Source organism: Aphelocoma coerulescens (assembly GCF_041296385.1).
Source record: "Aphelocoma coerulescens isolate FSJ_1873_10779 chromosome Z unlocalized genomic scaffold, UR_Acoe_1.0 ChrZ, whole genome shotgun sequence".
In the NCBI taxonomy this organism is placed as follows: domain Eukaryota; kingdom Metazoa; phylum Chordata; class Aves; order Passeriformes; family Corvidae; genus Aphelocoma; species Aphelocoma coerulescens.
This window is the reverse complement of record NW_027184085.1, coordinates 62,279,450-62,294,340: the sequence shown is the minus strand read 5'-3', so window position 1 is coordinate 62,294,340 and position 14,891 is coordinate 62,279,450. Positions and strand designations below refer to the sequence as shown.

The window sequence follows — 14,891 nt, the reverse complement described above, 5'->3', positions numbered from 1 at the left end:
AAAAACACGCGGAGGCAGAAGAGAGGGGGGTGCCGCGTGGATGGCAGAGCATGTGCGCTTTCACATGACAACGGCGCCCCTCAGCAGCTCCCCGGTGCGGATTTCCACTGCGCAAACACAGCAGCGCACGGAGCGAAAATGAGACCCAGTGAGAAAGCGGCAAAGAGGCTTATAGCGGGGGGTGGGCGGTGCCGCCGCCGCCGCCCCGCCCGCTGTCAGCGCCGCCGCCAATCGCCGCGGCCCGCCCGGCTCCGCCGCCGCGGGTGGCCCCGTGTGCCGCCGCCGGGCCCGGCCGCGCGGGGTGCGCGGACTCTGCGGGGCTCCGCGGGGCTCCGCGATCCCCCGCGATCCCCCGCGATCCCCCGCGCCCGCCACTTCTGCTCGCCCTGGGAGAGCCCGGCCGCCGGTGGGTTCTGCCCGGCAGCCGAGGCTGGGCGTGGTGGTGCAGGAACGGGACTGACGTGCAGAGCTCTGGAGCTGGTGGGGAAAGGCAGCGGGCGCAGAAGATCACCTCGTGTGGCGTTGTTAGTGAGGAGGCGGTGGTGTCTCCGGGGAGAAAGGCGAAAGCGTTCGGTCACCACGGTGTGACAGTCATCGGTAAACTGCATTTTCCGACGGGAATGGGAAAGTTTGGTGGTGAGTCATTTTCTCATTAAAGAGTGAATCTGGACGTCGAAAGCAGTTTGTTTTCCGGTGTAAAACTAGCAGAAGGTTTTGCAGAAACCCGTGTGTTCTGCGGCCAGCAGGATTTTCACGACTCACAACTCTCCCTCTGATTAACTGGTGTTTGTCCCCGAAAAAAACAAAATACAAAAACCAACCAGACACCGCCCCCCCCACCCCCATCCAAGCAAACAAAAAAGGCAACAAAAACACCCAAACAAACAAAAAGAGTTCGGGATCTTTTCAATTATTGTCTTGTTTTGGTTTTTCTTTTATGATAGATCATGGAACACAACCACAGTACATCTCAATGAGTTATCTTAAAAACAAGTCCCTGTTATCATGGTTTACAGTTCCTAACTCCAAACTTAAAATGAAAAAGAAAACCCCTGATTTAACTAAAATGTATCCATACAAAAGTTATTATATCCACCTCATAAACCAAAATGGGGATATAAATTTGATACTGTTAAATTACGAATGGACATGCCAAAATAGATGTATTTGTTACTACATGAATTATCAAACTAAGTTCTATTAGGTCTGTTTTGCAAGAGATCATAGGGTATGATCTCTTTTGCTCTCTTAAGATTTATTATAGGAAAGATACGAAATGAGGTGTCCACTGTTACTGCAAACTGACAAAGCTTTATTCTTGGGGAACAAGGTTACAGGTTTAGAGGAAGCAGTTCTTGTGGTTAGCCTCTTTCAAAACACCAGTTTGAACTGAAACTGAGCAAGACATGAAAGAATCCGCTCTGCCAGTATTGAAAATGTCTAGATTTACCTGAGCATGGTGAATTTTAACTGCATTCACTGTAGTGAAGGCAGAGTCAGTTGCAAAAAAACCCCAAAAAACAACAAAACTTCATTCCTAGGATACTAGATGGGATTTGTATTCTTGACCATCGTATTTATGCAATTTATATACTGCATGCGAAGTTGCTGATACTCATGTGGGATATATTAGGATCTCATCCAGAAACTTTAACCAATTACTTGGCTTTACTTATATCAGCGCACCTTTCAGTAACAGTCAGATGCTCTCCATCTTTTCACTTCACAAGACCTGGAGTTTACAGTGGCATATTTTCTATTTAATTAGGATTTTAGCAGATGTGGTTGGCGGCAGTCAGGCTTGCCTCCAGGATTCTCTTCTGTGGATTTTCCCACCAACCATCTCTTCAATCTGCTCCTCCTGTTCAAAGGTTTCTGAGGTAATTGCAATAAAACAACTCTTACACATCACTTTGCAGAGCATGTTAGGAAGTCTCATCTCATAACAGGTATAATTTACCCACTATCTAATATGGAATTTAGTGAACAGTGCTTATGGCTTTTACAAAAGCAACTGGGAGAGAGAGCAGAGATTCCATCTACTTGTTGTATTTGAAGCAGAACATTTTTTTCCCCTACTGCATATTCACCTAGCAGCTGGAACAAAAGACAGATGAATTTCAAGAGGAGGCACACACTCTTTTTTCATATTGTCAAGTCATCTTGTTCTTTTTTATGCCAACATGATTTTTAGATTTAATTGTTTTAAAGCTGCATCTTGACATCAATCAAAACTTTATTAGGTAGATAGCAAGCTATCTACTTCCTGTGCTGTGTATTCAAAATACCTTACACTATGACGGTGAGTTCTGGTTCATCTTTATGTGGGATTTGTATGGTGCTTTTGACAATGGAGAAAAAAAATCTCATTATTCTTTCTTAGCTTCATTTTGATGAAAAGGGTTTTTTGTCTTCCCCCCCCCCCCCCCCCCCCCCCCATAATTTGGCCCCTGGAATTCATTTGCATTTCTCACTACCCTATGGAATGGCAATTTTTATTTATCTGTGTTCAGAAGTCCTGGTAGACTTCTAGTTTATTCATCTTTCTTGTTCCAATACAGTCTATGTATAATGATGTCTGAGCTAACTTCTTCACTAGCTAAAGCAAATTGTTAAATTTGATTTTTTTTTAATATTTAGGGTGCAATATTGTCTGCTAAGTACTAGTAAGGGTGGCGAAAGAATGAGACATATTATAAACATGTGTGAACTTCACTGAGGGCCAGACAAATTATAAATACTTTATTTAAAAATACAGGGCTACTTGAAACTGTTATGTGTTGAAGCAGGTAAACAACACAGAAGAAAGCCACATGATCTGAGGTAATACAGAAATTTATAGAATATTTAAAAACTGAACACATATCTTCAGTAGTTAGATAAACTGAGTAGTACAATTTAGCCCACTATTCTTTTAAGATGTTAGTTACCCTAGGTTTCAAAGAGAGCCTTTTCAGATTTTTCTCATTTCAGATGAGTGCTTCAGAGAAGACGTTTAGAAAACACCAGACAAGTGGAGTTAAAATACAGCAAATAATTTGTTTTGTTTCAAAATATAAACAAGTATTTTATGGCCAAAGAAGGATGTTATTGCTATTATATTTTCACTGCAAAATAACAATGAGGAGTTGCCTTTCAGAATATTCACTTGCATTAGCAGCTTTCCAAGGCTCTTTGGATGACAATCTTCTAAGACAGTGTTTAAGGCCACATAGTTTTATAATTTTAATAATTTGCAATATGTTCATTAGAGCTGTAGCAAGTTATGCCTAATTTAGTTACTTCATTAAAAAGTACTGAATAGAACATAGTCAAAACAAACTGTGTCAGGCAGGGCCCATTTCATTCCCCTGGATATCAATGGCTAATTTCTGTTGGCATGAAAGGAAGCCAGATGCACCCCATAGCCAAAATTTATTTCTTAGATTCAATAGGACTAGCATTGGTCACAATTTTCTTCATCTCATCTGTCTCCAGCTTCATTGTCAGACATTCTTAACTTCATGTAAGTAGTAATAAGGATTTTCTCATTTTTCATTTTATGACTTTTGCACAAATTTATGGACAGACTCGAGAATCTGGGCTTCTCTCATAGGTTCTTCACTTTAGATTAACTTTCTAAAATTCTTCTTATCTCTTTATACTGCCTGCAATCTGAAAACATGCACGTGCACTATATTATCTTTGTCTCCTATAAAGCCTTATAACCATTATGCATTTTCAAACTCTTTCCACAGAATATTATTTAATTCAAAAACTGTGCATTTTCTTCCAAGATAGTAAAATTACTTTAAAAGCAGCCCTAGAAAATCCTGAAACAATCAGAAACAACATTTAACAATTGAAAAATCTTTAATTATGCCAATTTAGTTTTAGAAGCTAAGAATGTATTATGCATGACAGGATAACCAGAAACTTGAAAAAAATAAAATGAAAAATAATGCTTGACTTTTTCCTCTGTCTTGTGAGATGAAAAGCAATCCCTAGCTGCAAAGAAGGAATCTCAACTCCTGTAAATACTTCATGACATCTATTTCATTCTGTATGTTCTTCCCCGCCTCAATGGTAGAAATTGTATTGTGACTTCCCCTGCTTTATATGCAGTGCCAATCACTGGATCATTGGATAGAATGTCCCACTTAAACATATCCTGGAACAGAAATGGATGCTAGCTGAGATACTAGATGCCATCACCACCTCACCTCCCCACAAAATGTTCAGCACCTGAAAAAACTGTCTGTAAGGATATAATTGCTACATTAAACCTAATTAAAACTTTGAAATTATATTTTGGATTCTAAAACCTAGGCAAGGAAGGAGCTAAGTTTGACAATAGTGCTTAAGCCCAAGTAACCTGGAGTTTGCTCTGGAGAAACTGCAACATATTCAAATACTGATGAGAGAGGAGGTACAGTGGAAGACTTTCTTCCTGCAGCAAAAAGCCTGCCAAGAGGCAATGACCTTGCAAGATGTGTGTCCATGTTCTCTGTCCTTGGCAAGTGCAAGGGTTCCTAAGTTGTTTTGAGGCAATCCAAGACCAAGAATGGGCTTCAAAGAAGGAGAAAGTTGGAAGGAATACGTGGGCAAAATAAAGCGCTCTAGGAAAGAAGTGTGAGGCAGAAGACCTACCTTCAGATCAGTGCTTCACATCTTCCTCCTGGCAGCCTCTGAGGCACTAGACACTATGGCTTGGGAACGAGACTCTGAGTATCTTTCAATGTATATTCTCCCATGAAGTAGTTTAAAGTTTAAATGCAAGGAGGTATTACAAGCAAAAATTTTTCCCTTTAAATGGATACTGACCTTCCAGCTAAACATTAATTTGGCCTCATGGAAACAGTCTGATTTTTCAGATTTTTTTATATTTTTTCACTGGAAAAATGCAAACCTAGAATACAGTTATTTTATTCATCAGGAAATTAATTTTGTGGTGGAATCCCAGTTTTCCTATTCTTACTTATGCACTAAAGTTTTACATTTTAAAATCAAAGAAGTTCAAAATCTTTATTCTAAATTCTTTTTCATTGTATGCAAAATAGATCACTATTGTTTCTGAGCTAATATCTACTTAGAAAATCATAGTAGTTAGTATATAACAGCTGTTTACACAGTTTTAAAAAATTGATCCTTTGCTATGAGTAGCATGTAGAAGAATATGCGTGTTAGTAATTCTCTTCTAAAAGAGGTAAAATAAAGGCAAACAGAAATATTGTTTATTCATTTCTACATGGAGTATCACTGCAACTGGAATCTTGGATATAAAGGATGACAGGAAAATGAAACAGAAAAATTTAGAGGGTCTAACATTTTGGACTTTACAGGAACTATGAAACATACTGACTGCGTAATCCATAACCTTCTCTTGATCATTCAATTATTTGTTATTATGTCACAAAAGTTAGTAGTACCTGCAGAACAAAGATAGGCTGGTGGTAAAAGGTTAATTTGGACTAATCAGTTTTAAAGTGGCTGTATTCTGGGGTTTTGAACTCAAAAATATGTTTTTATTTCAAATTTTCACTCAACTGAGAAATATTTAGGTTTCAGTATGTTGCCCTTCTTTCAGCTTTTGAGGCATTCATATCTGATGTTCTGTTTTAGCCGTATCTCCTGTGCACATCGAGTCTACTGCTACACACCGCAGCTTTGGCTGTACCTCATAGCAACAGCTACAGTTAAGGATGCTTAAGGGCTTCTCTTCCAAAGTGCCTTTTCAGTTTCCTTCCTTCCTTCCTTCCTTCCTTCCTTCCTTCCTTCCTTCCTTCCTTCCTTCCTTCCTTCCTTCCTTCCTTCCTTCCTTCCTTCCTTCCGAATTCCTTCCTTCCGAATTCCTTCCTTCCGAATTCCTTCCTTCCGAATTCCTTCCTTCCTTCCTTCCGAATTCCTTCCTTCCTTCCTTCCTTCCGAATTCCTTCCTTCCTTCCTTCCTTCCTTCCTTCCTTCCTTCCTTCCTTCCTTCCTTCCTTCCTTCCTTCCTTCCTTTCTTCCTTCCTTCCTTCCTTCCGAACTCCTTCCTTCCTTCCTTCCTTCCTTCCGAATTCCTTCCTTCCTTCCGAATTCCTTCCTTCCTTCCTTCCGAATTCCTTCCTTCCGAATTCCTTCCTTCCTTCCTTCCTTCCTTCCTTCCTTCCTTCCTTCCTTCCTTCCTTCCTTCCTTCCTTCCTTCCTTCCTTCCTTCCTTCCTTCCTTCCGAATTCCTTCCTTCCGAATTCCTTCCTTCCTTCCTTCCGAATTCCTTCCTTCCGAATTCCTTCCTTCCTTCCGAATTCCTTCCGAATTCCTTCCGAATTCCTTCCTTCCTTCCTTCCGAATTCCTTCCTTCCGAATTCCTTCCTTCCGAATTCCTTCCTTCCTTCCGAATTCCTTCCTTCCTTCCGAATTCCTTCCGAATTCCTTCCTTCCTTCCTTCCTTCCTTCCTTCCTTCCTTCCTTCCTTCCTTCCTTCCTTCCTTCCTTCCTTCCTTCCTTCCTTCCGAATTCCTTCCTTCCTTCCTTCCGAATTCCTTCCTTCCGAATTCCTTCCTTCCTTCCGAATTCCTTCCTTCCTTCCTTCCTTCCTTCCCTCCTTCCTTCCTTCCTTCCCAATTCCTTCCTTCCTTCCCAATTCCTTCCTTCCCAATTCCTTCCTTCCCAATTCCTTCCTTCCTTCCTTCCTTCCTTCCTTCCTTCCTTCCGAATTCCTTCTGAATTCCGAATTCCTTCCGAATTCCTTCCGAATTCCTTCCTGCCTTCCTTCCGAATTCCGAATTCCAAATTCCTTCCGAATTCCTTCCTTCCTTTCCCCTGCTATGTTTGTAAAGAATAACTAAAGGAAATCAATATAAAAACCATAGGGATATATTTAAAGAGAATAAAAGAGCGTACAGGTTTATTTTCCCTGTTTTTGGCATGATACATTTACAGGCCAATGCAAAGCAAACAAGATAGTTACCTCAGATAACAAAAACAAACTCCAAAAGCAGAAATTAGTATCCATGCTCCCCTTTCATTTAAAAGAGCTCTTTCTCTTACAAAGCTATTAGCACCACTTTAATTTATGCAGTTAATTTTTCCATCCAGTTCATAAGCCAATTCCAAGAGGGAAAAAATGGCCTCAACTCTACCCCTTATACAAGGCAGGCAGATTTAGCAAGTTTTGATCTGAGAAAGTAGTAATGCAAATGCTTAGGATTAAACATGTGGTTATGTACTTTTCTGAATTAGAATCTGTGTCAGAATGCTTATTTAGCTACAATTCTGATATTAAGAAAATCTTCTTGTGTTGGCTGACCTAATACAGAAAGTGGCATTGTTTTGAATGTTCCTTTTGTTTTATACATTTATGGTAAGATACAATGAATATATAAATATGTGTATGAGACACATAAATTAGCTAATAAACATTTTTTGTTTTATTTCTAAAATTATTTTTGCTGTCTGTTGTGATATGACTATGACTGAGACCAAGAGAAAACTTGTAGATACAGTGATACAAAAACCCTGAACCACTCATACTTGTGAATAGATGTGTACAGACAAGTTCTCATAAGATTTATTTGAAGCTAGTAAATGCTGTTACAAATTGAGTTCTTGGCACATATACCACCCTATGCTATTGTTGCTGTGTATCACTACAGCATAAAAGTGGAAAATAGTTAAGTAATTCAACTATTAAAGATGTTGGTACCTCCAGCCATAGCTGTCTCATGGGTTGATAAATGCACCAGTTGGACACAAATAAACAAGACCAAGGAGCTAATATTCCTTTAAATCTCAGTTCTCCAGGATGGCCAATTGAGCCTGACAAACTGCAAATGTTCTCCACTGGTATCTTTGGTTGAAATCCCAGGAACAGGAAAATGTAAAAGCCCAGTAGGACAGAGTGTTGCATAAAGACAAAAGTCAGTTTTAAATGAAGTATTTTGGGTACTGGCAACAGTCAAGCTGTGATAGCAGAGAGCTTACTCCATGCAAGAAGTTTATTCTGCTGCATGGGCATGTTTAGCACCCTGTTCTGCACTTCATGATATTGTGAGATGGCTGCTATGCAATATTTTCCATAATACCTGCCATGCAAAATGTATCCAATAGAGCAGAGGCACCTGGCAAAAAACACTTAACTGGGCTAGAACTACACTGCACAAGAATATATATAATACACATTAAACATGTAATAAGGTACATTATACTCTCTAAAACTATATACACAGAGTTTATTCTAATAACTTTTGCCTATTCATTATACCACTTTCCCTTTGCTCAGAACTTTTTTGTGTAAAATGTGGCTGGTCTTGAGATGCATGCTCTCTTTGTCAAGAAAGAAAACATACTGATGACATGAAAAAAACTTCTGAAGGAACACTACTTATAGTGGGGCATGTGCAAATGAAGAGTAAATTTCGAAACACCTACAGTTATTGCAAGATTTTCAGATGAAATTAACAACTTCAAGACTGCTGCTGCTAATAGGACACAGTAAAAACTCAGCAAATGTTGCTCTCTTTGCTTTTAATGCCGGTGACAACAAGATCCTGGGTCTCCCAGGCCCATGGTAGGTTGCCACTGCATTGCAGGGAGATAGCTGATGTGTCAGAACACATTAACTTTCTTGGCAGGTGGGCAAGGGACAACTGTACAAAGAGGTATTAGGTGATTAAGGAGTATGAAAACACGATAGTAATTTCAATTAACAGACAATGTAGAAATACTTGGAAGAACAGCAGGGACACAATTTTCAATATAGTAAAAATAAGAAATAAAGGATAGGTTAAAACCCCTGTATTTACAAATTAGGAATGATAAACAAAGATTAGAGTTACATAGGGAAACAGAAAAGTACAAAAATAATTGTCTTGTAAACCACAACAAATTGAAATTAATGTAATGTTTATTCTCCTGTTATTTTTCCAAATGTCGACTGATTTGTAAATGCTGCCATTTTAGCTACACAAAATAAGTGATTTACCTTATGTGGGATAGAGAATCATATTGCTATCTATTATGCATAGTATTTCAGCATTTTAATTAAAATCACTTACTTACAAGAGCAGTGATAAAGGATAATGGGAAAGATAAGTACTAACAGACACAGGAACAGAAATTAAAAACAAATGAAATTAAGAAATATCCTTAAAAGCACTATATGATACCTTGGAGCCTTACTTGGTACTGCATTACATCATGTTCTGTAACATGTTTTTTGTAACTCTGCCCAGGACACTGCACACATTACTGTTGTAAGACCAGAGAGAGGGAATCCTGAGGGGTTAGGAGGCTACATAATGCTTCTTGTAAATCTTCTGGGTTTTAGAAGAACCTGCAAATGGTACACAAGTTCCTTATACTCTGTGTGATGACAGTAGTCTGACCAGACTGAAAATGCTTGGAATCCACAGATGTACTGATTTTTTGAAGGCTGATAAGTGCTACATTTTGGAAATGATCTTGAAACTTTTTCTTTCAGTTCTTGAAAAAGTCTATAAGCTGTTGAGATTTTTATTTATTTGCAAATAAAAAGTACAGTGCTTGCCATTTTTGGAGAATAAGTATTGTCTTCAATCATTGTATGATAAAGTATGATAATTCCTATACTTCTAAAGGCTCAATAGAATGCACAAGTACTATGCTTGTATGACTTTGTATATGTCAAAATAATTTTAAAATGCTTTAGGAGAAAAAGTGTTCTGTGAGAAAACTTTAGTAGTATATTGTCAAAATCAATTAGGTAATTGTTATACATTACAGAAATTTTTAGACTGCCATATTCAATGTTTCTTTTTGATTGGGAAGATATTAAAACAAGAGAGTCCACTATGAAGAAATAAAAGAAAATAATAACAAGCACTTCCAAACCTCTTCAAAATTATAGAAAGTGTCAAAAGAATGATGAAAACATTATTCAAATGACAATCATGTCAGGTTGTTCCTTGCAAGCTCTCAAAGTCATAGTAGGTTTATGTTTCTTTTTCTTTCGTTCAAAACAAACAAACAAGTATAAAAAAATCCACACCAAAACCAACCAAACAAATATACACACCAAAATTCCAAAATTAAAAACCCATTTTCATTGCTTCCTTGGTGTATGAACTATGTTGTTGAAACAGACATCTTTAAAGAAGCAGCCACTTTCCCAAATACAGAGAAACACCAAACAAAGAAACAAATCAAATCACTCCTCTGTGCAAATCCCCCTGGCCAGCCAGATTGCATGTCACACATTTGGAACAGCTCCTATGCCAAATCAAACCTCTCATTCCCAAATATACTGGTGCAGAGAAAGCACCAGATTTCAGTTTCAGTCTGCAACTGTTTTATTTCAGAGCAGATCAGAAGTCAACATTGATAAATACTGTTTTGCCCATGGACATTACCCTCTTGCTCCTCTAAGTCTCTTCTCAATCTGTAAGGTCTTTCTGCAGCATTTTACAGCTATTCATTCATGCCTTTGTCTTGCCTGTGAAACTGCATCTCTGTTAATTGATGCCTGACTTACAAACTTACCTCACGCAAGGATCAGTTTTATTTCCCTTCAGCTTCCTCCATAATTTATGTAAACCAGCAGAGGAGTACCTAAGTGCTGGCAGCAGATAATGTGATGTTCAACTCTAGCTGTCCAACATCTTATTATGACCTCCAGCCTGGCTAGGAAGGAATGAACTGGTCAAAACCAGTCAACGCACATTCCTATCAGGAAATAGCAGAGAAAATTGTTTCTTATGGGCAGTTCTGCCACAGTGTTCTGAAAATGAACATTGGTTTGTGTGCAGTGGATGGCTGTTCCCAGGTTCTTGCTTGGACCAAAAAGTATCAGTTAAAATAGTTGTCAATAATGTTGTGATATCCAGGAAATTCCTTCCAGTTCTGCCCGAAGAACAACTTCCTGTGACTGAGCTACAGTTTAAAACTGGGCTGGATGTGAAGCCACTGATGACTAGGGAACCCCAATTTAGCCAGCTGTGATAATTTCCTTAGTGGCACAGCTACCACAAACAGAGGGACCTTCAACTGGTTTCATAATGAATTTTTAATCTGATTCAATGACTCTTTCCTTATATTTGCAGGTCATCCCAGATACCTAGGAGACTGCTTAAACCTGTGGAATGATGCTTGTGTTCTTTTACACTGCAGGACTTTATATGATAAGCATAAATAAGTGGAAGATGAAGACTTCTTATGGGCTTGAAATTCTTATGTACTTGAAATTAATTTCTCTAGCAATGAAGACCATATTTTTTTTTTCCAGTGAAAACTGTATTTTCTGAATTTTCAATTTTTCTTTGCCTGTAGCTGTATTATATTAATATCACTTCTCCTCCCCCTTCCCCTTCCCCAGTTCTGTACACTTTAAAGGATATTGTTTTGGTTAAATATTTCCACCAAATGTCTCATTCTATAGGATTGAAAAATACAGTTTTCTAAATACACAGTAAATACTGTGAAATTGTGCATTTCAGGAAGTGTAATTTTCTTTGAACATGCTATAGAAATATAATTTTGTGTTAGTATGGTCTGTTTGCAGAGTCAGACTGTGATGTCACTGAGAAATACCGGCATATAGCAGTGGTTCTTTGACAAAATCAAAGGGAATGACAGAATGACAGGAAAGGAAAGGATGAAAGGAAGTAACAGAATTAAATTCTGTTTGTGATACGGTCAAACCATGTAGGCACTGGCAAAGCTAAACACTCATTTAAGTGACGTGTGTAGTAAACCTGTACTGATACTTGGCAGAGAAAAACAGTGAGTTACCAGTGTTGGAGAAAAGTGTAATTTTTGTAACCCTAGTGAGATTTGAGAGTTTATGCAGTTGTCATCCCAAATTTTTTTCTGACGGCACTTTAAATTAAGGTCCCAGAGAAACAAATATTAATTGGTGAAACTTAGAATTAATAATTAAAATGTAGTGTCTTAGGAAGAAAAACTGTAAAAGACCTAAACTGGTAAGTGAAAGAAAGTGCAATGCCTAGAGGAAAGAATATTGTGTGCAATATAGAAATAAGACCTCCCTTTTCCTCGGTCCTTGCAGCTTATGAAATTGTTTCTTGTGTAATTTTTCTGTAATTCTTCTGCACCACCGATACATTATAGTGTCTTGTAAGTGTGTAAGTAAATAAAAATTAGAGAACAGAAAATGTAGGGAGTTGGTGTACTTGGTAAGGTTTATTTTACATATCAAACCTGAATTTAAGCAATACTGTGTACTGGTTGTATTGAACTGCATAGTGTACATTAAATAAAAATGAATGAATGAATTCTGAAAACAGAAACTGTTATACCATGGAATTTTGGATTTGCTGTTCTTAATGTTAAATTTTTTTTTTGAAAAAGAAGAAAATCTGATCATAATGATCAACTTTTGAATATAATATAGATCCTCAAGTCGCATGATATCACCTTAAACATTAACAAAAGCTATTTATCAAAATAAGAACACTAATGAAAATATTACTGGGTCAGCCACATTTGACTAGCTGACAGCAAAAATAAAGTGAAAGACATAAAAATTTTTCTCTTCAAAAATTAGGAACAAAAGAATGGAATCAGCATTGAGTAGATGTGATGAAAAAATCTGCAGAAAAACATATTTATAAAGTATACAGAAAGAAAGAATCATTATGCTTACTTATGATGAAATCCATAGGGTTTCCACAGGGACTTGTTTGAATTAAGGCATAATTTTTAGACAAAGCAAGACTAATTTGAAATTTGCCAGCAGTGAATAATTTACTTTGTCGTTTTCTAATGCAGCAGTAGCAACAGATTTTGCTTGTTAGAAGTCTAAGCTAGTGTCTCCAAACTAAACTCACACCATGTGAACTTACTGGGGCTTTGTGTTTAAAACTTATGCTTTTCACTGCTGTCTTACTTTCTTAGTGTGACTTGCTGAATATCTTGCTCTATAGAACAGCTTAAAGACCTGGAAATGGTCTAGAGCATGGAGGTTAGTCCTGAAGTCCTCACTTGGCGAAATACAGGTTTTGTACAAGTAGCTTTGTCTGTGAATCCGTGAGTCTTTGGAGCAAAGGTGGTGCAACAGCTCCAGCCCTGGCTCAGTTGGCACATCCTGGTTGCAGCAGCTCTTTGGATTCATAGACTACTCATAGCAAGTATAGCCCCAGCCAAGCCCACAAAGCCAAGCTCTTTTCTTGGTTACACTGATACAATTCTCAATGGATGCTGGCCTGTTTTATTCATTCATGGCTCACGCTGGTGTTAATGTCTTTGGATATGAAACTGATGTTTATTCAGGCAACTTCCCACTCACATAATGTTATTGTCCCCGCTGAAATTAAGGAACGATTTGACTAAGAGAGGGCTTCAGAACTTTGTAAATATTCAGCTGGAGTATAATTTGCTACCAAATTGAAACTTGACACTGAAGTAGAAGCAACTGTACTGAATTTATTGGAACTGCATCTTGTTTCAAACTGCCTCATAGTTTTATTTAAAGCTCTGCATGCTTCAGGGAGGAATTTGGAATAATAAATGTCTCAAGCCAAGCTGTATAAAAAGTGTTAGTAGGTATTTCCTTTCACTGTAGCATAAGTTTGGGAGAATCAGCTTTTACTCTCATATATACTTGATGCAAGACTGCTAAGAAACATGCTGAGATTTTTTTCTGGTTTTTGCCTTCCATATATGAAAATAAGAAGTGATGGCAGAGTTTCTGTACTAGCAGTAAATAAATATTCCACCTTAACTGTATTCTAAAATTTAGATATGTGCTAATTCATTATTTAGGAATAATAAAAAAATTAAAAATTCATCTTTATTAAAAAGTTACGGAGTTTGACATAATATCCTAGGGTGAAGCCAAGGACAGATAACACTCTAGAAAACTGGCTGTTAACTTCATTAATGACTAATTTCCTCAAGATTATTGCTATTAGAAACTAAATTTAGTGATTTAGAACAGAAATTATATAATTTCATTTGCTCTGCCCACCTTTAAATTAGCTATGGCATGATTTGAGGCATATTTGGGAGAGCAGCTGGTTTTAATTTAGACTTTCAGTCTTTATCTTTAGCCTAACTACCTTGGACTATGTATTTTCAGTAAAAATCCTAACCTAGTAAATTGGCAGCATATAATTCAGCTAAAAATCTAAACATTTAAATTAGGCAGAGAGGGCACGAAGATCTGAAATGACGTATACTCCAGCTTCATTATGGGTGGAACTGATGGCAATTAAAATTCATCTCCAACCTACCCAGGAGTATTTTCTGTGCATCTGTTAGGAACTTTTCTCTTCATGCTTTTCTTTCACCACTATTACAAAAGAGAAATGCAGTCAAATGGAAACTAGTGTAAACTCCATGCAAACAATCCATACAGCTTCAGTATTACACTATTTTACTGAAGCAATGCAAAGGATTGAACTATCAGCACAATGCTTAAGAAACAGCAGTAGATTTTGAATAAAGAGCTCTGCATTCCACTGGCAGCTGAGGAGATCAAACAGAAAATATGCCAGCAGTATAGACCAATGCATTATCACCCCCTCCCTCTTGCTGCATAACTGTGCTTCATAATGTGCCATAACATTGGCAAGCACAGCTCAGAGCTTTTTAAGAACACAAGGAAGCTCATGAATAATGGTTGAATCAGGAAAGTGATAATTAAATGAGACAACTGAATGCTGGTGGAGTCCCCAGTGGAAAATACTGTTCAGTGAAGATCATCTTCATTTCCCTGGGTTTAGCACTACAACACTAAAGATATTTTTCAAACCAACATTTTAATGAAAATATTTAAGTTCCCAAAACCATATGAGGTATTTTCTTGTATGTAAGCTCTGTTTCAAAATGGAACATATATGATGTGCTTTAAAGAGGAAAAAAAAAATAAATAAAAGCTTTCATTCTTGATTTGGTGGGATAAAATAATTTGCTGGTTTACCAAACTAGCTGAC

At 37.8% G+C, this 14,891-nt stretch overlaps 1 long non-coding RNA gene across 1 annotated transcript; it reads left to right on the top strand.

Annotated features, from left to right (window-relative positions):
- Positions 1–383: 383 nt before the first annotated feature.
- On the top strand, positions 384–11,305 carry LOC138103791 (uncharacterized). The gene is made up of 3 exons (XR_011147857.1): positions 384–636; positions 1,769–1,880; positions 11,040–11,305. It is a non-coding gene; the product is annotated as an uncharacterized lncRNA (long non-coding RNA).
- The last annotated feature ends 3,586 nt before the right edge of the window (positions 11,306–14,891 follow it).